This window comes from Peromyscus eremicus, unplaced genomic scaffold, assembly GCF_949786415.1.
Source record: "Peromyscus eremicus unplaced genomic scaffold, PerEre_H2_v1 PerEre#2#unplaced_95, whole genome shotgun sequence".
In the NCBI taxonomy this organism is placed as follows: domain Eukaryota; kingdom Metazoa; phylum Chordata; class Mammalia; order Rodentia; family Cricetidae; genus Peromyscus; species Peromyscus eremicus.
Genome location: NW_026734335.1, coordinates 210,212 through 235,636, shown reverse-complemented (window position 1 = coordinate 235,636; position 25,425 = coordinate 210,212).

The window sequence follows — 25,425 nt, the reverse complement described above, 5'->3', positions numbered from 1 at the left end:
GATCATAACCCCTTTCTTTCTTTCTTTCTTTCTTTCTTTCTTTCTTTCTTTCTTTTTTTCTTTCTTTCTTTTTTCTGGTTTTTTGTTTGTTTGTTTGTTTGGTTTGGTTTGGTTTGGTTTTTTGGTTTTTTTTTTTGAGACAAGGTTTCCCTGTGTAGCTTTGGTGCCTGTCCTGGATCTCGCTCTGTAGACCAGGCTGGTCTCGAACTCACAAAGATCTGCCTGCCTCTGCCTCCCGAGTGCTGGGATTAAGGGCGTGCACCACCACTGCCTGGCATAAACCCTTTTTGAGTAAATAATTCTTTAACAGAAAGAATAAGAGAGACCCTTATTTGGCAACACTCTACCAAACTATGCAATTGACCACATCTGCATTCTTGGAAAATTCCAAGTCGACAGTACCAAATAATATCAAAACAGCTACATTATCCCAATGGATATGTGCCTTTAAATAAAATTTATTCATTTGTGTAATGGCATTGAAATGAGAATTTAACCTTCTTAATGTCTCTATTCCTTATTAAAAGTTGATACAAGTAGAATAGACTGAAGAGCTCTGTTTCCGCTCTATTTTTACAAAATAAGACCAACGGAAACACCGACACACAGCCCCTACTGCCACCCTACCCCCTATCTTCCACCTCCCCCCAAACCCACCACAACCACCACCACCACCATGCCCTGGGCTGGGAGAGCTGTGCCCCCAACACAGTTCTGTGTTCTGACTGGACCTGAATCGGCAAAGCAGACAGCATTTGAAATAAGTTATCTAGGTGATCTCTAGTCCTGATGCCATTGACATGCTTTCCTACAAGTCAAGCTTAGTATCAAGACAGGCAACACAAGCAAAAAAGCAAATTAAATACTGTGTGTGTGTGTGTGTGTGTGTGTGTGTGTGTGTGTGTGTTTACGTTATGTATACATACATACATATAGACAATAACTCAAGATCTTTCTGTGGTTTTTTTTAATGGGATTAACAGTTTCATCAGTTTCTATAAAGCAAGATGGAGCGTAAGAGTTGACAGTGTCATAGGTCAGAGCTCACTGAGATAAGAATCTCCACAGAGATCATGGATTTCCTGCCACTCAGTTCCCCTTCCCCAGCTGAGACGCTTAACTGTGGCCTCTGGATACATCACAGCCCAGTTTACAGTGGTGAAGGAGAAAAGACCCAAAGACTCACCAGAAAATGTGTTTCTCACCAAACACAACCACTCACTCCTGAGTGACAGTCAAGGAAGAAGCCGAAGGCCCTCGGCCAGGCACCAGCCAGGGAGGCCAGGGCCTTGTCTGCACTAGGAAATGTGACTTGTTTGGTCCCGCTCAGTAGTCATGGCTCTCCAGCTGCAAGCAGATCTACTCACATTTAACTGCAGCTGCTAAAGTCAGGCACCCTCCCCCGCCACCCCTCCCCCCACACAGACACACAATTTTCTCTTCAAAAGTGTGTTTCACCTCCTTTTTCAGGGACGCAGCAGGTGACGCTTTCGTTATTCCATGGAAAATGCCAATATGGCTCCCGTGAGACCGGGTTCCACGGTTCCGTGTGTCTCAGGAATGACTCCCATTCTCATCCTCTATGGGCCTGTTAGCGGTTGAGACCTTTAGCGGGTTATTAAACCATTAGCCGTGATGGGTCAGGAGAAAGAGAATGAAATACCATTCCGTTCACACCAACTTGCCAAGAGAATAAGCTCCGTAAGAAAAAAGTATTCAGGATTGGGACTACAGCTTCCTGGTAAAGAGGCTCTGGGTTTGACCTCCAGCACTGCCAAAAACCTGGAGAGGAGGAGGAGGAGGAGGAGGAGGAGGGGGAGGAGGAGGAGGAGGAGGAGGAGAGTAAGGAGAAGCTGAAGGAGAAGCAGCAGCAGCTATTGTCACATGCCCCCTAGATGCATATGGACCACGCAGCTCAGGCTGCACTAGGGACAATGTAGAGACTGCTTCAAAGGTCACCCAGCAATAAACATCAGAGCCAGGAGTCCAGCTCTGCTGTGCTGCAAAGTCACGATCCTCTGCTACATCTCTCTGCTCGACACCTTTTTACTGCTCCTCGGGGACTGCAGCAGTTAGGGTTCCATCGACTCCAAACACAAGCCCAAGACTGCCAAGAGGCTCAGACGACAGGGAAGTTTATTCCCTGCACACACGAAGTCTGAAATGAATATTCTGGTGAGAGGCAGCCCTTCCCTTCACCCCTGCCCTGATTCAAGAACCGAGGCTCCTCCTTCTGCCCTGGGTTCTGTCCCCTCAACCCAGAGCCTCAGCAAGGTCATGCCCATTTTCAACAAAAAATAGAGGTGGGGGTGGGGGCAGAGCTCAGTGGTAGAACAGCCCTTGTCTGCCAAGTGAGAGGCCCCAGGTTCTGCCCCTAGCAACGCCCCAAAAATGAAACACGTAGAAGAGAAGAGACATAGGGGATCACGTGGAGGTTGGCTCAAGAAACGTCACATGTGGTCTCCCTTTGTCCACAACCTAACAATATGTCCTCTGTGAAGAAATATATTCTGTGTGTCTGAAGAATAGGGAGAGAAATGGCAGTTTTCCAATATTTGTCACAAGAGTTAAAAAAAAAAAATCAGTATGTGACAGCTGAGGAGCACATCTCAGTTTTTGGAACCTGGAACCTTCTCGTGCTGAACAAGTGCCCCACCAATGAGCTGCACCCCTAACCCAGACCCTGGTGTTTTAACAGGAAAAGATGTGTTCCCCTAAGCCAAAAGCTAAGTGCACTAAGTGGCCTAAGCAAATGCTAGTTCTTTAATGTCACCTGTGGCCAAGTCAACAACTGTCTCAATGGGTTCAAACCTAAGTATAAACATTTGATAATCTACTTGCTTATGTCCCAGCCTTTTCGGCCAGTGACGCCTCTCCCCCGACACTCTACAGCAATAAGAGAGGTTAGGGAAAAGGTCTAACGAGGACAGCGGCAGTGTCTGGAGGATTTTTCTCCACGCATGGGGCAGGTATGATCAAGAAAGAGCAAACTTCACCGTCTCCAGGCTTGAGCCGGTGGCTGCTCGTCATCGTCGTCTTTGTTTAAAATGTTCAAATGCACAACGCTCTGAGAACCCAGAGGAGGTGGCAAAGCAGCTACTTCCTATAGGCAGATAAAAGTGAAGTCTTAAGGGAGGCAAACAGATTTTATTTTTCTGGCTTGTTAGATGTGGTTCAAGAAGATGTCTCCTCCATGGTTAGCAGCGTTTCTTCTATTTAAGCTTTCTTCTTGGCCTTCTGCAGCAGTTAAGGAGATGAACAGTTTAACATAAAGCCTGGTACATCCCAACTGCTCGTTTGAATTCCGCAAACATTCAACATCATTATTTGAAGGGAATATGGACAGTATTGTTTGATTGGTTGGGGGGGGGTGGAATTGAACAGTATTATTTGAAAGGAAAAACGGACAATAGTACTTTTGTTTTGTTTTGTTTTGGTTTGGTTTTTTGTTTGTTTGTTTTGTTTTTTGAGACAGGGTTTCTTGTGTAAGCCTGGCTGTCCTGGTACCCACTCTGCAGACGAGGCTGGCCTTGAACTCAGAAATCCTCCTGTCTCTGCCTTCTGAGTGCTGGGACTAAAGGCATGTGCCACCACCGCCTGGCGAACAGTATTATTTGAAAGGAAATATAGACCGTATTGAGAATTTAGTATGGTCCCACCTTAAAGAAGATCCCACTCTTTCTGAAAATCAAACATGAGATACTCAAATACAGTAGAAACTAGGAAACTGTTTGTTGCATAAATGAACGATCAAGCCCTGTTTTCATACTATATACTAAATAAAGGCCCCAGCCTTCTGAACAAATGAAAAAGCATATCAATGTTGCTCAGCTGATGACTGATTTCCTTTCATCCATAGGTTGACTGCAATAGAGAGATGGCTGTAGTCTTTTATATCAAGAATGAAATCTTTATCCAGCCCTATTCGCTCAAAAGTGAATTCCTAATTTTTCTCCCAAAAAGGGGGGGAACGGTGGAAGAAATGCAAGAAAAAAGGAGGGAGAGAGAAGATGAAAAGGAGGAGAAAGAGAAAGGAAAAGGGAGGAGAGGGGTTGGGAAAAGGAGGAAGAGGAGGCATGAAAAGTAAGATCTCCTGTGAAGCAAGTAACTACAGAGTCCAAGGTAAGCAGGAAGACTTACTGGACCAGCATCCCAAAGAGTGCTCAGGAACTTCAGGCCCAAGGTGTTCCGTAAAAGAAAAGTTCAGTGGCCTATCAAGTTTGGCGAACAGTGCATATTTCATTTTTCTATCAGAGGTTCCCAGAGCAACTGGGTGTATTCACAACTTTAGAAATATGATTTTAAAATTCTTATAACTAGTTAAAATAGCTTCCTGCAAATCCACTTGTCCAAAGAAATTTTTATTGCATATATTATTTCCTAATGTTCCTTTAAAGGGTGTTCCATGAGATAGACTCTAGTCAATATTCCCCTGAATGGATGAACCTCACGTGTCATAGAGATGCCGAGAGAATTCTACAACTAGAGACAAGTGATCTAAAAGGTTACGACGAGTGACCTTAGAGATCCCACCAAGACAACCCAGAAATCAAAGGCAAGCCTGGCATGTGACCACTAAACATACAAATGGCACCAGAGCCCAGTACACTGATTTCTGGGAGGCAGTGCTGAGAGGTGACTCTTGTTGTAGACTTTGGTTTCCAAGGTATCCATCTCCTTGTGTTTCCAATCCTACTCACCCCTATAGAGTGACTACTCACATCACCACAGTCCCAAGAATATTCTGTAGATGTTTCATTAAATGTACGCATTAAATAGAACAGCTCTCCTTAAGTGGCCTGAAAATGGATCGGAATTGGAGGAGTGGATGAAACCTGAGCTGGGAGTTGTGGCTTCTTACTGGTGACATTGTGGGGGTGGAGTATAAGCAATTTAACTCAGGGTGCCTCCTCTCTTCTGGAGGGTGGGCGGGGAAGTTGAACCAATACTGAATCCATCACTACACATGATTTCTAAGTACTCCTTAGAATGTCGCACAGGTTATTCATTGGATCACAAGGACTTGAAGACCCTAAGGCTCAAAACAACAACAACAACCAAAAAAAACCTCCAAGGCTACTCAGTAATTAGGAAAAAAGCAGAACTTAAGATCTTGACCATCTATCTACCTCTAAAACTCTTTACCCCTCCTTCCCCCGCCTTCATGCTTCTTAGGGTGACAGTAGGCCTGTGAAGTTTTTAATGACAAGGACGGATGAGAGCAATATTAGCAAATTTTTCTATTGAAAGCTTTAAAAAAATATTCTCAAAGGTAGAAATAAGGAAAATATTGACATATTCTTTAATTCTGAGCTTTGTCTATTTTTTTCTTTTCTAAGTATAAATACATACTTAAAAGACAATAATCCCCAAGTGTCCTACTTTATTTCAGGCATATGAATGCCACTTATAAGGCTTTTAGGCTACTATTCAAAGTCAGTGGGAGTACCGCAGAATCAAAATTCATTTCCAAATTCACCCTAATTTACTATACTACCTTTGGTAACACAGCTAAGTCACGACACAATTCTTGAAACCCATTTGTCTTCAGATACATTCTGCTATAAAATTAAACAAGGAACAATAATGGCGTATGAGACATGGGGAGCCCATCATACACAACAAAGAGTCAGTCCAGAATGAGGGACAAGCACAGCTGACTGGAAGCTCAGTTCACTCATGACCCTCTTGGACAGCCGTGGTCTCTCAAAGCCATGTATACTATACCAGGCAAAACCCCGTGACCGTGAGTCCAGGCCTTCACCAGAGCAAGAAACCACGCTGATCAGACAGATTCCCAACTGAAGGACGGAGTGTGTCAGCGAGCTTTCCATTACGTAACAGATATGACAGATGCTCAGTAAAGAAAGGTGACTTATGTTACTTCATGCTTTTACAAGTTTCAGTCCGTGGTTGAGTGACCCTGTAGCTTTGAACATGTGGCAATGCATCATGGTAGAAACACGTGGTATTTAAAAAAAAATGTAACTCAGGCCAGGGAAGTGAAAAGGAGGGAGAAGAAAACACCAGGCCTACACAGCTCCGTTCACCAGCATGTCCTGCATGGCCTAAACGCCTCTCTCTAGGCCCTGCTTCCAGAAAGTTCCACTACTCCCCAGAGAAATCCTTTACCACAGGATTTTGAGGAAACACTGAAGACTCAAGTTATAGCAGGTTTTACCCAGAAAATGTATTTTCAGCACGCTCACTTCCTTACCTGGAGACTCTTCCTTAGGGTTTAGCTGCTAAATACTTGTGTGTGCTTGTGTCTCTGTGAGTGAACTAATACATACGGACATAGATGCGTGTGCATTCTCTTCACAGTTTGTATAGAGGTTGCTACATAAATTCATGCTTAAAATTACTTTATTTCCATACCTTAAAATATGCCACTCCTGCTCCATTTATTATTTATTTATTTATTCATTCATTTATTCATTTATTTATTTATTTTTGGTTTTTCCAAACAGAGTTTCTCTGTGTAACAGCTCTGGCTCTCCTGGAACTCACTTTGTAGACCAAGCTAGCCTTGAACTCGCAGAGATCCACCTGCCTCTGCCTCCACAGTGCTGAGATTAAAGGCATGTGCCACCACCGCCCGGCCCACTTTGCTATTCTTAAACCGTTTACAACATTATCCACCATGCCTATGGCCCTTCCCTCCAAATGTATGCCTGTCTCATTTCTGTTCTCTTTTTTAAGTAGAGAAATGTTTTAAAGGGTCGCCAAACATCTGGTTTTCCTTTCTTAGTAGTTTTGTTTTTCGAGATAGGGTCTCATCTAGCCAGGGCTAACTTTGAACTCCCCAAGTGGCCAAGAATGACATTGAACTTTTCATCTTCCTGCCTCCACCTCCCAAAAGCTGAGATGACAAGCATGAAAACACTACACCCAGTTTACGGAGTGCAGGACATGGAACCCCAAGGTTTTGAGTATGTTGGGCATGTACTCTGCTGACTGAGCTACATCCTCAGCCCTGAAAATGTGTTCTTCTGAGGGCATTCGTGCCAGTGCCTTGCCCTGTCTAACAAAGAGAGGTAACATTCCCAGTTGCCCTCTCTCCTTCCTTTCCTCCTTCGGCAAATGGTTTCTCACAAATCTAGTGTGACCTTACTTCTTGTGGAATATTATATTAAGATGTGTTGCAGTCATATATGCTGTGAAATATTTTTTTAATGGTGCAAGGATGTGTTGTATTCTTTTATGTTACATTTGTTTAACTCTGTGAAGCTGTGTTGCTTTGCCTGTCTACAACACCTGATTGGTCTAGTAAAGAGCTGAATGGCCAATAGCTAGGCAGGAGAGAAAAACAGGTGGGGCTGGTGGGCAGAGGGAATAAATAAGAGAAGAGGGAGGAGCAAGAGAAGGAGAAGGAGGGAGGATGTCAGGGGCCAGCCACCCAGCAACACAGTCAGCCATGGAGCAAGAAAGAAAGAAAGCGATAAGAAATAAAGAAAAGTAAAAGCCTCAAGGCAAAAGGTAAAGAGGATAATTTAAGTTAGAAAAGCTGGCTAGAAACAAGCCAAGATAAGTCCAAGGCATTCATAAGTAAGAATAAGTCTCTGTGTATTTATTTGGGATCTGGGTGGCGGGCTCCTAAAGAGTAAAGAGTAAAAACACAACAACTACACTTGCTCCTTACTCTTCCAAGTCTTTGTCACCTTGTACTATGCTGGTTGCTGGTTGGGAATCTGCCTCAGTTCCTTCCCCCACCTCCCAAAATTATACATTTACTTCATCTGCTTAGTGAGTGAACTGTTTTTCTTTCTTGTTTTGGTCTTGGTTTGGTTTGTTTTTTTGAGATGGGGTTTTTCTATGTAGCCCTAGATGTCCTGGAAATCACTCTTTAGACTAAGCTAGCCTTGAACTCAGAGAGACCCATCTGCCTCTGCCTCCCGAGTGCTAGGATTAAAGGCACACACCACTACTGCCCAGCTGTTCTTTTTTGTTATCAGTGTTCAATAGACCCAAAGAAAGTATTTTCCAGTGTTTTTATCTTTTTCTTTCTTTAATAATAATCCAATTATTCTAAATGTCTTTGATCTCACAGTCGTCGATTCCAAAGATTACTTTGACTTTAGGTAAAGTCTATTTCTTTAACATTCATTTGCTGAAACTCAGTCAAACTTTCCGGTGGAACTGTCGATCATCTCCAAAAGAAATATGTAAACTGATTTTGTTTGTAGATATTAATAAACTAAGACCTTCCTTATACATTCTTCCCTAATCGTGCCCATGATTTGATGACTTTAATAAATGTTTAGAGGGGACTAACCTAAGACAGAGTTTCAGTTTTCAAATCTGGTTAAATATAAGTTCATATTTCAGTTGTGTTCTGTCATTCTATTAAACACAGAGCCAGGCAAAGCTGAGGCATGCCTCAACAATCTCTTTAGTTAGTAGGCAACAACTTCCTAACACTGCTGACTATGTCCAAGAGAAAACACCCTACCCTGGGCCCATGATCTCCAGAACAGTGGCCCTGACAAGGGGCACATACACTCCAAAGCAGGCTCAGAAATCCATGGTCGTTTTCAGAAAGGGAGTGATTGTGGCACACAGAGTAGGGTCACGTGCAATTCAGTGCTTAGCAGATGTCTTGGTTCTTGAACAGAAAGACTGGAGCAGATGAGATAAACTAAGAAGAAATAGACACATGCATGGTCAAGAAAAGTTGAAAGATGGCATCCAAGGGTCCACTCCTGCAAAAATGTGACAGCTAACATTTTAAAGATACAGGGCCACACACAGCACGAAGTCACTTACATGGATCAACTCCTCTGAGTGACCCAGTGAAAAGGGTACTATCCGGGACAGGCCAGATGGCTCAGTGGGTACAGGCATTTGCCACCACACGAGTTCAATCCCGAGACTCACATGGTAGGAGAGAACCAGACTGACTCCTGTGATCTTTGCTCTCTTCTAGTTTACTTTTCTGTTGCTCTGACAAAACACTCACCAAAACCAACTTGGAGAGGAAAGGGTGTGCTGGGCTAACACAAATTACACTCTATCATCTCGGGAAATCAAGGCAGGAAGCTGGAGTAGAGGCCATAGAAGAACTGCTTATTACTGGCTTGCTTCTACAGCTCCTTCAGCTTGCTCTGCTAGTCAACCAGACCACTGCGGGGGGGGGGGGGGGGGGGGGGGGGGGGGACGACACCGCCCACAGTGGGCTGGGCCCTCCCACATAAACATCAACGTGAATCAAGAAAAGGCCTTACATGCATACCCACAGGCCAATCTGAGGGAGACAATTCCTCAGCTGAGGTTCCCTCTTCTCAGGTGACTCCAGTTTGTGTCAAGTTGACAAAAACCAACCAGTACATTATGGCACACACACGCACACGAGAAAGAAAAGAAAAGAAGTTATTCTTTTTATTCCTGATGGACAAAAGAAAGTGGGACATGGAAGTTTCTGAATCAACCTTACCATTTAGCTAAAAGGCAACCATCATGTTTTTACTTTTATGTTATTGCGACAGATTCTTGTATGGCTCTGGCTAGTCTGAAACTATGTAGATGAGAATGGTCTTGAACTCCCGATCTCCCTGCTGCGCCTCCAAGTGCTATGATTACTGGTGTGTGCCACCACATCCTGCTGAAGGTTCTCCTGAACTGCAGAGCCCTCATGCATGTCCTTGGACTTTATTTGTCCCTCACTGAATCTCATTTTTAGTTTATGTATATGTATGTCTGTGTACCATGTGCATGGACTGCCCTAAGAGGTCAAAGGAAGGCACTGGATCCCCTGGAACTGAAGTTACAGACAGTTACTGCCATGTGGGTGCTGGGAATCAAAGCCGGGTCCTCTGGAAAAGCATCTGGTGCTCTTAACCAATGAGCCATTCCTCCAGATCCCTCATTAACTCTTCAAAACTACCCTGTAAAAAGAGAACTAATTTATTCCTACTTGAAAATGCTAAATAAAAGCCAGTTGGTGGTGGTGCACACCTTTAATCCCAACACTCGGGATACAGAGGCCAGTGGATCTCTGAGTTTGAGGCAAGCCTAGTCCACAGAGTGAGTTCCGGCATAGCCAGGGCTACAAAGAGAAACCCTATCTCAAGGGAAAAGAAAGGGAGGGAGGGAGGGAAGAAAGAAGGAAGGAAGGAAGGAAGGAAGGAAGGAAGGAAGGAAGGAAGGAAGGGAAATTGTAAATACTAAAGTTTTAAAAGCTCAAATCAGGTCATGACAGCACACACTTGTAATCAGGAGACTGAGACAAGGCCAGCCTGGGTTATATTTTGAAACCTAGCCGATGATGATGATGATGATGATGATGATGATGATGATAATGATAACCTTAGAGATTTTCCTTGAATAACAAATAACTGAGAATATGGAATCCAGACCTATGGTCACAGACCCTAAGTCTTATTCTAGAAACTTCTACTTAGGTATGTTTAGACATCTTTCTAGCTAGCACATTCTGGAAAGAATTTACACCCCTATATGCCATCTCCTCTTCAAGGCAGGGAGAACTAGATTTAATGTGGCTTAACACTGTAGATATAAAATACTTGTCCTAACTTGCAGGCACAACTATATTCAGAACATACTACAAGACTATAGTAAGCAAAACAACATAACAGCATAATATTGGCATAAAAATGGGCACATAAACCAACAGTAAAGAATAGAGAAATCAGGAAAAAAAATCATTGTTTATAGCCATTTGAGTTTTCAAAAAAGGTACCAAGAACATGAACAAGAGAAAGGACAATTTCTTTAATAAGTGGTGCTGGAAAATTAGCTATTCGTATATAGGTCATTAGAATAGAGCCATCTTTTACTATAAACAAAAACCAACTCAAAATAGTCAAAGACACAAATGTAAGACCTGATATTATTAAACTACTAGAAGAAAACACAGGGAAACAGTTTAGGATATTGGAATGGGCAATTTATCTTTTCTTTCTTTTTAACTAAGACACCAAATTAGGGCCTGGAGAGATAGCTCAATGGTTAGGGGCACTGACTGTTCTTTCAGAGGACCTGGGTTCAACCCCCAGCACCCACATGGTAGTCAGTAACTATCCTGTTCATAACTTCAGTTGCACCCACACGGTGGCTTACAACTTCCTGTTAACTCCAGATTCAGAGGACCTAGAACCCTCCTCTGACCTCCCAGGTACTGCATGCACATGGTGAACATACATATATGCAGGTAACACACTCATACACATAAAAACAAGTAAATCAAAAAAAGAAAAAGAAAATAGCCAGGCATGTTGGCGCACGCCTTTAACCCCAGCACTTGGGAGGCAGAGCCAGGCGGATCTCTGTGATTTCGAGGCCAGCCTGGTCTACAGAGCGAGATCCAGGACAGGCACCAAAACTACTACACAGAGAAACCCTGTCTCGAAAAGCAAAAAAAAAAAAAAAGTCTTTTTTTAAAAAAGATTCAAATATATAAGAAAAAAAGCAAAAACAGACCAAGAGGATTGCATCAAATTTGAATATTTCTGCTTTTAGATCAACAGAGTGAAGAATAGACTTACACTTACAGAATGGGAACTCGCTCTGTAGAGCAGGCGATCCTCAAACTCACAAAGCCTGTCTCTACCTCCAGAGAGCTGGGATTGGAGGTGTGCACCACCACCACCTAGCTGAGAAAATATTTTTTTTAAGATTTTATTTATTTATTATGTACACAGAAAAGGGTGTCAGATCTCATTAGATGGTTGTGAGCCACCATGTGGTTGCTGGGAATTGAACTCAGGACCTCTGGAAGAGCAGTCGGTGCTCTTAACCTCTGAGCCATCTCTCCAGTCTGAGAAAATATTTTTATAATGAGAGGAAACTAGGGGCTAGAATATTTAAGAAATTAAACTGAAATGCAAAATCAGTGTCATTATCATCACCATCCTGATCACTTAGTTTAATGATTGACAAAAGCTTAGAATAGGTATTTCTTAAAAAGAGATATGCCAGTAGCCAATATACAGACCAGGGAAGTATGAGTCAAAACTACAGTGAGACATCATCTCATTGGGGTTAAAAAAAAAAAAAAGCAACTATCGAAACATGAAAAATAACAAATTCTGTGGATGTTGCAGTGAAAAGGGCACTCTCATGCACTGTTGTTAGGAACTGTAACTGTAACTGTACATGCATAGTGGCAAACACTATAGATACGTCCCGTAAATGAGAGCTAGGCCAGCCATACTATCCAGCAATCCTACTCCTGGGTGCGTATCCAGAGGGAAGAAAACTGGTACACTGTGTAGTAAGTATGTATACACAATGGGATGCTATAAAAAGGGATGAGATTGTGTGTTAAGTGAAATAAGCCAGATATATATATATATATTGCTACCTGTTTTCACGTCAGTATATTGGAGCTCTCTCCACAGAAGAGAGAAAAGAGAGGCCACCAGGGGCTGGAAGCAAGGGGATCATAGCACGTAGTCAGGAGGAACAGGCTCCTGTGTCCTGAGCTTGGCAGAGTGATTAAAGCCAAAGAGAAGATTTAGTCAAATGGTGGATTCTGAATGCCTCCAAGCCAAAAATGACTTTAAAAAAGTATATTGGAGATGTGGCTCAGTTGGTAGAGTGCTGGTCTAGCATATAAGAAGTCACGGGTTCAATTCCCAGCACTTGATTTAAAAAAAAAACAAAAAAAAAAACAGGTGTGGTCTGACTACCTGCAATCTCAGAATTTAGAGAGGTTGGGGCAGGAGGGTCAGAAGTTCAAGGTCACTTTCAGCCACAGTAAGTGGGAAGCCAGCCTGGGTTTCCAGCAATGCTATCTCAAAAACGCAAAACAAAACAAAAAACACCAAGGTTTGAGATAAGAATGCTAACTACTCATTTAATTTGATCATTACAAATGTATACGTATATCAAACTTGTGTGTACCATACATGTACACTGTACTCCACAAACTGCAAAATCATTATACGTCAGTCAATTAAGCTTTTAATTTTAAGAAGTGGGTATAACTTCTCTGCCTTTTGGCTAAGAGCAAATGTAAAAAAACAAAATTCCATCAAATTGCTTGTTCTAGAGATTTATTTTCATTGCAGTGTTCCAGTTTTCTGTGGAGAACTACACAGAGAGCAATTGGCCATCTCTGCTCTTTCCCCACCTTTGAACTCCTTGGCAATATCAAATCTCTAAAATAACCTAATAGGCCAAAGGGCATCAGACTCAGGTCAGCCAAACACCAAGGAAAGAAGGCAGTCAACAGAAAGAGGAAAGGAAGTGAGCTTGGTTTTTGCTGGGGAAGAACCTGAGTTGACCTTCTGCATTCTGGTCCTCTTGGATGGGTTGGAGCAAGACAGCTTCCACCGATAAGAATCACAGCAGCCTCCTCCAGAGCAATTTAGCAAACCACTAGTTATTTGTGAGCTCCCCCCATCTCTACCACAATCCTCTGTGCTCGGTAACAACGAAAGTCCAGAAAGCCCTCTTGTCTCTTGTGTGTTTCCAAATAATCGAGAAAACAAAAGGAACATGAATTCCTCAAACTCAAGAGTCCTGTGCTGCTGACTGTCCAAGAAAGGAACGACGTGCTGTCTGTGGAAGGGAGAATGTGAGGTGAACAAATGCCATCCAGAGAAAGGAGCTCACCAATGATTCCACCAACACGCTTCTGTGCAGTATGATATGCAAGACTATAAACCAAGAGTGCCATCGCGCAAAGCATGACGGCCCAAGTCTATAATCTTAACACTTAAGAGGCTGGACAGGAGGTTTGTGAGTTCAAGGTCAGACTAGCCTGGACTACATAACAGGATCCCATCTCACAAACAACAGCATTGATGTTTTAGGAATGGGAGCTTTGTTGGAAAGCACCTCAGCACACGGAAAATCAGGTGAACAACGGGAAAGGCATTAACCTCCATACTAAAGTGATTGACGTCTCAGATGGTGACTTCAGTGCATTCTAGACCCCAGGAGATGCCAGAGCTCACAGGTTCCGGAGGTCACACGGGGCGAGACAGAGGTGGAAGCATGCCAAGGCTTAGCAGAGAGCTGCTGAGCAGCTTGGTGTGGGAACTGGCGCTTCCCTTTTCAGTTTCCTGGACCCGGGGCCTAGTGAAGGAGCCATCTGAAGGAGTCTGGACCAGTTAAAGGGACATCACCACGTTTACTCAGCTACAGAGAATGGCTTTGGCAAAAACCAGATGCTGGTTCAAACTTAACATTGGTTTTCCTTTCCTAATGGGTATTTACAGCAGAAAAAATAAACAAATAAAAAGGTATGGTCACACACACACACACACACACACACACACACAAATACCTTTAGAAATAATGGACTGTTCTATCAGTTTGATAGTACACAGCTTAAATACCTAAGTTCGGCTGAATAATGTCTAATAGGGGACAGTGTCAGTAAGGTATTTTGGTGAGATGGTTTTATATATATATGCAAACATACGCAGAGGCTTCTAAATTTTCCCTTTGTTTGAAGTCTTCCTATAAAGAAACAAGTTATACAGCATGATTAACATTTGTCTGCTTAAATAAAATCACTAAAGTTAAGAAGCCAAATTTACAAATAAGTATTATTATGGCAAGGCCCCAAATCAACCTCAAAGAAAGTTCTCCCGAAGGATAGCCCCGGACACATGTCTAGGAACACATGTGACCAGGGATTCCTCACCACGTGCTCGCTGCCGGCCACCCAGAGATTCCCAGTGCACTGGCCTCAGGCAGGCAGTCTAGCATTTACTTAGCCCATTTAAAGAACTGCAAACAAGGATTTTATCTCAGCTGTCATCACCCCTGAGCACCTGGGTCAGGCTGAGAGGTCCTCAACTGCCAGGTGTCCCATCACTCAGCACGGCTCTTTGTAACAGTGACAAGGTCAGCCCTGGGGACCCGCTGGTGGACATTATTTTTACACTGGGGTAAGAATGACACACTGCAGCAGCAAAGCCCTGGTTGAGAGATATCCTGTTAGAAGAGGCAGTTGATAACCCACCCCAGGTGCTGCCGTCAGGGACGGGTCCTTAGAGGAGGGAATTCAGAGAGGAAAAGCAGGAAGAGTGAGTAACGGCAAAACACCTTCACGGTAGACTAGCCTGGTGCACACCTTTCCCCTGCAGCAAGGTTAGAAAGTCCCTCCTGTCCACCGAACAATTCATAGACATCCTACCCAGTGCATTTACACGCAATTGGACCTTTATCCTTGTGTCTTGTGTCATCTGTGAAAGTAGAAAGAGAAATGACTAACAGGGCTACAGAAGCCGGTAAAGATTAGTCGGGACAAGGAAACGATCCTCAAGGACTGAACGCTGACCCATCACAGGTGAATCAGCCCTGAGGCCAAGAGGCTGTGCTGAGACCCCAGTGAGCCCAGAAAGAAGCCTTCTCTAGCACCCCACTTCACCCACTGTGTGCACACACAGCTACATCCTCGTTCTCTGCATCTACAGTAGATTTCTGGACCATCAATAAATGCCCTACTGAGGAGTCAGAAGCTTGACACAAGACCCACAACCTAGATATGCCAGCAGTTGTTTTATATTTTAGTTTTATATATATGTGCACATAAGCTTTAGTAAACTAGCTTTTTTTTTTTTTTTTTCCGTTTTTCGAGACAGGGTTTCTCTGTGTTGTTTTGGCACCTGTCCTGGAACTCACTCTGTAGACCAGGCTGGCCTCAAACCCACAGAGATCCGCCTGCCTCTGCCTCCTGAGTGCTGGGATTAAAGGCGTGCGCCACCACCGCCCGGCGTAAACTAGCTTTTAAAAGTCCATCCCAGAGAGTATTCTATCTATTCTTGGCCAATTCTTTTCTGACAGTTCTGGGAAAGTTATGATTGAAAATCTTTGGCTCTGCTCTAGGTTTTGGGACACTCCGTAGATCTTGAAACATCCTGCTGATCTTGATGCTGAGATGCTTAGCGGAGTGACCATTTTGCTGGCTTCCTGACCTCTCCTAAGTTCATAGCTCCCAAATAGAATTAACTAACTTCAACCTAACCCATCATGTTGTCACTTCGGACAAACCACCGAAGTGTCTGACCCCCAAAGGGCACGTGGTTCATTTAAAGCCAGTTTCATGAAAGTGAGAAAAAGAATATTCCAAAAATGAGTTATTATCTTCCTCGTTGAAACATTAGACCCAGCAAGAGGTCGAGTGCTGTGGGTCAGAATGGGTATTTGGTTCCTTTGCCAGCTTCTTGTTACCCAGTACAGGACTTCCGGGGAGGTCTGCAAGGCAGGGATAAGCAGGGGGTCATTTATGGTACGCACTCAGCCCCTTGTTGATTGTTTAAGACCATGCAACTCCAAGATTCTTTGGGAGCTGTTGGGGTTTTTGTTGTTGTTGTTGTTGTTATTTTGGTTTTGGGGGTGCTGGGGAGTGGGGGATAAGACAAGGTTTCTCTAGCCAGCCCTAGCTATCTTGGAACTTGCTCTGTGGACAAAGCTGGCCTTGAACTCAGATCTGCCTGCCTCTACCTTCAGAGAGCTGGGATTAAGGGTGTGTGCCACCATGCCCGGTCAACTCCCAGATTCTTGCACATCTCCACATGTGTACTTCCAGGGGAGATGTCCCCCAGAAGAGCTTGCAAAAGGTGTCATTTGGGAAAGAGGGACTTCAGCTTGAGGTTCGCTATCACCACTCTCAAAAGGAGAGCTTTAAATGACCCCTCCCATCAACGATGAAAGGGACGTAAGAGATCTTAGCAGTGATGGGGGAGAGGGTAATGGAATATATGTGACCCAGAAGCAGAACACGTTAAGGAAGGAGGCAGGGGGCACAGGGAAGGGAATGAGTTGGACCATGTACATAAGAAAATGTACCTTATATATTAACTTAAAAATCAAGGAGCTGGGGAGATATCTCAGTAGTTAAGACCATTTGTTTTTCTTACAGAGAACCCAGGTTTGATTCCCAGCACCCACATGGCAGCCCACAACTTTCTGTAATGTCAGTCTCAGGGGGATCTGACACCCTCTTCTGGCCTCCATGGGTACTGCATGCTGGTGGTACACAGGCACATAGGCAAGCAAAATATCCACACACATAAAAATAAATCAATAATTAAAAATAATAAAAAATAACCTGGGCACTGGTGGCTCACACCTTCAGTTCCAGCACTCGGGAAGTAGAGGCAGGTGGATCTCTGTGAGTTCCAGGCCAGCCTGATCTACAGAGTGAGTTCCAGGACAGCCAAGGATACACTGAGAAACCCTGTCTCAAAATAGATAGATGATAGATAGATAGATAGATAGATAGATAGATAGATAGATAGATAGATAGATAGATAGATAGACAGATAAGTAAATAAGTAAAATAAAATAAATTATCTCTCATTAAACTTTTATATGTATGTCTTTTGTGTACCACCTGTGTGTCTGGTGCCTGTGGAGGCTGGAAGAGGGTATTGGGTCCCCTAAAACTGGACTTACAAACACTTCTGAGCTGCTGAGAACTGACCTTGGGTCCTCTGAAGAGCAGCCTGTGCCTTTAACCACTGAGCCATCTCGACCTAGCTATTTTTTAATCGGATCATTAAACTTTGGCAAGGCTCAAAACTTCCAAGGTGGGAACTAGGGAAACGGGTCAGCGAGTAAAGTGAGGACAGGAGCTTGGATTCCGGGCACCCATTTAAGAGTGGGATGCTGTGACGTGAATGTGTGTACCAGCAGTGCCGCCGCACGGGGACAGACAGATCCCCGAGCCTCGGTGAGTTCCAGCGAGAGACCCTGTCTGAAAAAGTAAGGTGGAGCATGACAGAGGAGGATGCCTGATGGTGACCTCGGGCCTCCATAAGTACACAAACAGGCAAGTGTACCTTCCACACACACACATATACATACACATACACACACACACACACACACACACACACACACACACACACACTAATAATAATGATAAATAAGTAAAAAATGTATAAAATGTTTAAAAAATTTAAGGGAGGGTACCACTCCTGGAATTTTATACCACTCTCTCATAATGTGAAGACATCATCTGAAAAGACACCTTTTGCTTGTATACTTCAGCTTTTTAATTGGATAAGCTGGTTCAAGCTGCACACTGACTCTCTAAACCAAACAACAGAAAGGCTTTCTGCTCTCTATTCTCCGGTCCCCCGTGGCTTGTACTCCATTCTTCTGCTCTCTCCAGTGTGAGAATGGCCTCACTTCAGCTAAGGCCCCCAAGCATCATTCAGGAGCCAGAGGAGAGACCACACACACAGACCTTCATTCCTGGACACTTGCTTTTCCTTTTCAGATTAAAGGACAAAAATATCAGCCTGAGATAGCTCAGCCTTCAGACGAAGGGAAATAAAATCCATATTCATCACACATACCCAGACTTGGACTATTTAACACTTGTATGTTGTTTTATGTTGAAGCGTGTCCTAGTCTACATCCTCAGGGGTGCTTTAACATCCCCAATCCCTAAATTCTAATATCTCAAATGGCCAATGCAAACCACTATTCAAGTTCATTATATTCCCCTAGTTCCCATTAAACCAGGAGGAATTCTTTGGAGGGGGGTGTTATTTGAATAAAACTTCTCAGAATTGTTTCTCTGGAAATATTGACCTGGGCCCCCCGAGAGGAGCACATGTGTGAGGCCTGTGACTGCCCAGAACTAGTGCCATTATTCAGTAATTGCATAGTATTGCATTTCCAAATTGACACAACTCCCTCAAAAGCCAACTAGTGAACAGTTAGCCAGCGCAGAAACGGACTGTAAAAATATCTACCTAGGTAGCAATTGAGTGGAATGGATAGGGCATTTTAAAGGGAACCTCGTACATTTTACTCACTATTCAAAACAAGAGACGTTCCTTCTATTCTAACCAAGGAGGACATCAGCCCCACCAAAGCTTAGGGTTTTAAGTGGCAGAGACCACAAAGCATTGAGTCCACAGAAACCACCTGCAAGCAGAACATTCTAGTACAGTGTAAGCCCCTCTATCCCACTTCAACCCAACTGGCCCAGCTTAGGCATCATCTTTGCCTGCTGATTCTTGTGTGGATACACAGCTGAGAAACTCGTGATGCAGAGTTGTAGCATGAAGCAGACAGGCACTCACCAAGGCACATGCGGTGCTGGTGACCTAGGGCCTGGGGTTAACTGCTTACTAAGGAGGTGACTTCAGCAAAGCCATGCAGCCTGCGTAATCTTTAACCTCCTCCTCCGCAAGGTGTAGATGCCAGTATCACCTGATGTTTCTTCCCTTGCTAGAAGAGGAGAGTGAACTGGGGCGCAGTGTTCAAAACTCAGGCTTTCGAGGCAGGAATGGCAGGGCATTAAATTAACAGTGCCCCTCCTCAGGTACAGCTCTTCTTAATGCAGTGATCTCTCTGGTGCTCAGCCAGTGCGGATTCCTAGGGAAGTGCCAACCCTCAGTCTCTGTCTGTCCCTCCACTCCAACCCAACCATGTCCGACCATCTACATCTTCTTTTGCTTGCCTATCATCACCAGCTTTCCCCCACAGCATCCTCCATTCACCAACGGCCATCCAGACTACCACCGTGTCCCACTGCTGCATCCAATCCTCAGAGGAAATCACACTCAGGTCTCTAGCTCGGGCATGTCAAAGCTTGTCTAGACCTTCTTTAATTTACTAAGATTACACTCTTGCTAGGGAGGAAAAGAAGACTGAGGCAAACCAGAGGGCTGAGTTCCAGCTCATCTTTTCAACTGCGGCAGACAAACCACACTACCAGTTACTGTGAGATCATGGGCTTGTCACTCTGAGACACTGATCACTCTAAACGGTTAGACCCCACAGCTGAAATCAGATCATCCTTCATCTCTTTCTGCCCCTTCCCCTTTCTGGGAGGAGAGTCAAAAAGCCATGCTGTTAAGACAATGTCTCAAAACAAACAAAAACAAGTATTTTCAATCCAATGTGGTTGACGTGAACCTATAATCACAGATCCTGGGATACTGAAGCAGGAGGACTTCAAATGTGCTTCGCTGCAAAAGGAGTATCTCAACTGGGCTCTTTGACTGTTTACGCCCCATCATGGAGGGTTGGAGAGCCATGAGACTCTCCCCTTAGTAACCATCCACTTTCCCACCACCTCCCTGTGGCATGTAACTCTGCCTTAACTGCAGGAAGCCTTGGGGAAGGCATAGGCTATGTAAGGGGACAGGGACCCCATCTGGGGGGCGGGGGCTCACTGCTGCTGGGTAGTTGTTTTTCAGGTGTGACCTGTTTAGGGGAAGTACCCTCACCTATGCTCTGTGAAGTCTAATAAACTCATCGGTTCCATGGTGGGAAAAGAAGAAGAAGAAGAAGAAGAAGAAGAAGAAGAAGAAGAAGAAGAAGAAGAAGAAGCAGCAGCAGCAGCCGCCATGCTGTGCTCTGGCTTTGCAGCCCTAATTTACAGTACTACCCACTACCTGGCCCCTGAATGGTCCATGTCAAGTGGGCTATCCCAGACTAAATCACATGGTGTCATCCTTTGTTTGGGGGTTTCTCTGAAGGCTCTCCCCTGGGTCCCTCCACCACCATCATCATTCCGTCCATGGTGGCTATCTTTTACCTTAAGCTATCTCTCTTAATGAAGCTCTTCTCTGGGTTTTAAAGGGAAGTGCCTCTCCTTCCCTTTAAGGTCTCATTATGTTGTCTCTGATATGATGGACTATCCCTTTTCAATGCTCTCCTACCTTAGGGCCCAATCATGGCTCCCACGGGTACAATGCTCTCTCCCCTAATAAAGCTCACTTACGACCAGTAATTTTGTGTCACCTCTTTTCCCAAACCAACCACTGTCACACTCTTCCTCTGACAATTACTACTTCTCATTTGTCAGAATGTGGACCTAATTTGGCTCACATCCTGCCCCCACATTCTTAAAGGCAAGCCTGTCCACTTGCATTTGGAATGTGCATGTAACTAAGAAAATGAGAGAGAAGTAAGTATGTGAAGAGGTTTGGTAGAAACTCTGGGAAAGATGTGTGTTGCCCTGTGAGTAAGAAATAAACTTCCCTTGGCTTCCTAGGGAACAGCTGTTCAAGAAAAGACTGCCAAGAATGCTCCAGCCACCTTGCTCCACACTTAAGATGAAGCTACCCAGACAGGAAGTCAAGCCAAGACGTCACAGAAAAAAGAGACCCACACAATCAGTCCACCTTCAACCCTGTCTGCTCTCTGAGCTTTTCATACTAAAGCAAGTGTGGGCAATGAGAGGCACATTTCCAAGTAGACTTCCCTCAATTAGCCCAGTGTTTGGAATACAGATATCCACCATTTATGATGGATTCTTGTCCCAACAAAATATAAGAATACTATGAGTTGACTTAATCCACTTAATCTACAGAACATCCTAGCCAAGCAACACAATGTACAGTGTAGTGTGTTGCCCTCATGGTCTCTGACAGCTATCAAGAAATCCCCTGCCAGCCGGGTGGTGGTGGTGCATGCCTGTAATCCCAGCACTCGGGAGGCAGAGCCAGGTGGATCTCTGTGAGTTCGAGGCCAGCCTGGTCTAGGACAGGCACCAAAACTACACAGAGAAACCCTGTCTCAAAAAACCAAAAAGAAAGAAAGAAAGAAAGAAAGAAAGAAAGAAAGAAAGAAAGAAAGAGAGAAAGAGAGAAAGAAAGAAAGAGAAAGAGAGAAAGAAAGAAAGAAAGAAAGAAAGAAAGAAAGAAAGAAAGAAAGAAAGAAAGAAAGAAAGAAAGAAAGAAAATACAAAGAGAAAGAGAAAGAAATCCTGTGCCACTATCGGGCATTCAAAGACAGGAACTTATTGCATATTGCCAGCTCTGGGAGAGATCAGAATTCAAAATATTTGAAGTTTCTTTTGAATATGCAAATGTTTTGACACCACTGTCAAGTGGAATAGTCACAAATCCAACCATGTTAAGTGGGGGACAGTCTGTAGGTATCAGTCACTATGCCTGGGAGGCAGCATCTGAATCTGGCCAATGCTGAGTCCTGCTCAGAAAGCAAGTCCAGACCCTGCTTTTGGCAAAACCATTTCTATCTGTCACTTTTGCTTGAATGTATTTTTTTTTGGTCAGGCTTGTAAAACATTCAAGTAGAGACAGTTGATAGATGCCTTACGTTTCGACCATCCTATTCCTGCTCAGGGCTAGAGTTCATTTTTTTATTTTTAATGCATGTGGATGTTCACCTCTATGTGTGAATGCATGGTCTAGAGTGTGCAAATGCATATGTGTGCTGCTATATGTGTGCACATCTGGAGCCAGAGGACAACTTTAGGTATCATCATCCTCAGAAGCCCACCCATCTCCTCCGACATGAGGCCTCTCTCTGGTCCAGAGCTCACTATTAGTCTAGACTGGTTATGTGGGCAGCCCCAAGGCCTCTGCTTCACTTCCCCAGCAAGAGGGTTACAAATGCTCCAACACACCACCCATTTCTGTGTAGCTTCTAGGGACTGAACCCACTTACAAGGCAAGCGAGAGCTTCACCAACTGAGCGTCCCCTGCCAGACCTCAGATCTGGTTTTTAGAACCCATGAAAGAAAGCATTCTGAACTCTGTCTCACAGATGTGACCTGTGGTTGGATGACTTCCACAAGGTCATGGAGCTGTAGTGGTTGTGGCACTGGGACAAGAACCCTGGTCACCTGTGCCTGGTCAAATGTGATTTTAGCAGAAGAGAAGTGATTTTTAAAGACCTTCAGTGGGTTGTGACAGGACAAACCTGTAATCTCAACATCCAGGAGGCTAAAAGGACCCTGAGTTGAAAAGCCAGTGTAGACCACACAGCAAGCTCTAGGCCAGCATGAGCTACTTAGTGAGAAGCTGCATAGCCAGACTCCATAGAGTTAATTAATTACTGTACCTGGCTGGTAATGGCCGTGCATGCCGGTGATCCCAACACTTAGGGGGTTGAGGTAGACCTCCCAAGTTTAAGGGAGCCCCAGTCTGGGGAGGGGAGAGGATGTACACAGTCTTCATTATGGCTGGTTAATTCACCTTTGACTGAGCTCAGACATTGTGGAGAAAGGCATGCTTCAGAAAGCACAGCTCGCGAGCAGCTGGGGGAAAGCCCTGATGAATCTCACTTCCTTCCACCAACAGCTCTCTCCCCCACACGGTTCTCAGCATTGTCTGAACTTCCCCGTTACTCACTTGTGAGTCAAGAGCAGGCCAGGCCAGCTGCAGACATGCTCTGCTGGTTCCCTGTGTGCAGCAGCCTCCTTGTTGGTCCCTGGCACAGCACAGCTCTCCTCCAAGGCCCTAAGGAGGCCAGACTCTGCAGGCCAACAAGCCACAGGGGACCTTCAGAGCCACCTGTTATTGTGACCAGATGCTGCCTAATCAGTTTGTTTTGATGGGAGTTTTCCAAAGAGGAAATAAAGCCTACATTTATTTTATTCTTTTAAAGGCCACTTGTCCAGCCCCTTTAGATATTTGGAGTTCATTGTTAAATTCACTAGAGATATGAATGAAGAGAACACTGCCCACCATCAGTGTGATCCCCTGGGTAGGGAGTAAAATTCTGGGTTTGTTGGCAACTTTTTCTGTCAGCTAGAACAAGATGTTGTCATCTACAGAGTTCACACCCAAGAATGGTACAATAAAGTTACCCCCCCCAAAAAAATACTCATAGTACTTAAGTAAATTTGTGTTTTAGGGGGTGCATTCATAGTTATCCTGGGGTACTATAGCCCATGGGCTGTGAATTGGAGACGCAAAGGTTTGCTATGTAATAAAAGACATGAAAACAAATTAATTTCTATGAGCAAGTGTAATACAGTCATTTCAATACACTCAGGAATGGTGGTGTCATATGATGAATTATATCTCACACACACCCCCAAGTGTGTTGGAGTCTTAAGCCCTCATGCCTCAGGAAGTAGCTTTACCCACCAAGGTTACGGAGATAAAACACTGGTGTGGAGGTGTGCCCAGTGCCATAGAGTTTAGTGTCCCTTAAAAGAGAGCTGTGTGGAGACCTCACATGACGAAAGCGGACATGCGCATGCCAAGTCGCATCAGAGACGGCCATCAACCACACTCCCATCCTTCATCTGGGGAGCCCAACCCCAGGGCTAGGAGACCTTTTGTACATTTCTGTAGTCTCAACCATTTGTGGTATTCTGTCAGATAGTTTGCCGGGAACAGCCCACCTCATTTAGACCTTCACGTCTGGGGCTTCTCCAGTTCGGGTGCAGCTGACTCCCTCCTTTTCACCATCCAGACCTGAGCTGCTCTTTCTGACCACCCAGCATCCCTGCTCCACATGTTTGTGCCACTAGTGGCCCAGCATGTCATGAGGCAGGTTGTCATTGGAGATCAAAGGCTTTGTGGTGGGGCTGGTGTTTACCTTTCTTCTCTGGTAGCATGCTAAGTACCTTCCAGGACCGCGAACACTAGTCAGTTGGGGTGAAGGCTCTAGGTAGGCACCAGTTTGACTTCTTTATGCTTAGTAAGATATGTGGGTGCTGTCTTCAGCAATCGGGACTTACCATCAGTCTGTGAAGAGCAACCAGTAGCTTTGGGAACAGCCTGAGTTGTTTGGGGGTTTCCATGGGATTCCTTTGGCCAACAGCTCAATAAGATGTAACCCTTTTCTGGCCCTGGAGATTTCACAGAGCGAAGTCTTGCTGGGGCTTTGTCCCCCTGTGAGTTGGTGATCCCATTTAGATTCCTTTCACATATGTATATATTTTGAGAAGTTTCTATTATAGTAGGTTTCCATATGACCCCTCAAATGGCCCTCAGTGTTAGCTATCCCTCCCTGTAGTCCTTCCCTTATCCCCTCTTTATTCATTCCAGTCTCCCCTCCATAACTAGAAATATGTTCTATTTCCCCTTCCCTCCCTGTTAGTCCTTTACTTTATGCCTAACCCCTGTAGCATGCCTATTGAGGGCTTAAAAGCTAACATCCACACAGAAGAGAATACATACCACATTTCTCTTTTTGGGTCTGTTACCGCACTCAGTAAAAAATTTTTTTAGCTCCATCCATTACCTGAGAGTGTCATGATTTCACCTTTTAACAGCTGAGTAATATTCTATTGTATAAATGTACCACATTTTCCTTATCCATTTATCTGTTGATGGGCATCTAGGCTGTTTCCAGTTTCTGGCTGTTGTGTATAGAGTAGCAATGAACATGGTTGAGCAAGTGTCTCTGTGGTAGGATGTAGAGTCCTTTGAGTACATGCTCAAGAGTGGTAAAGCTGGATCGTGAGGTGGCTCTGTTCCCAGCTTGCTAGAGAGGAAATCTTTATTAAGGCTATATGTTATGCTGCACTTGGGAGGCAAACACAGGCAGATCTCCGTGAGTTCAAGGTCTGTTCTCCCTATTCTACATACCGAGTTCCAGGACAGCCAGGGCTACAAAGACAAATCCTGTCTCAACCAACCAAAGACTGTATGTGATACTCAGTTGGTAAGGTACTGCCTTGCAAGCATGAGGACCTGAGTTCAATTCCCAGAACCCCGGTAATGGGTGGGATGCTGACGGGTGGCAGTTTACCCAATGCTCTCTGGATAAGTGTGG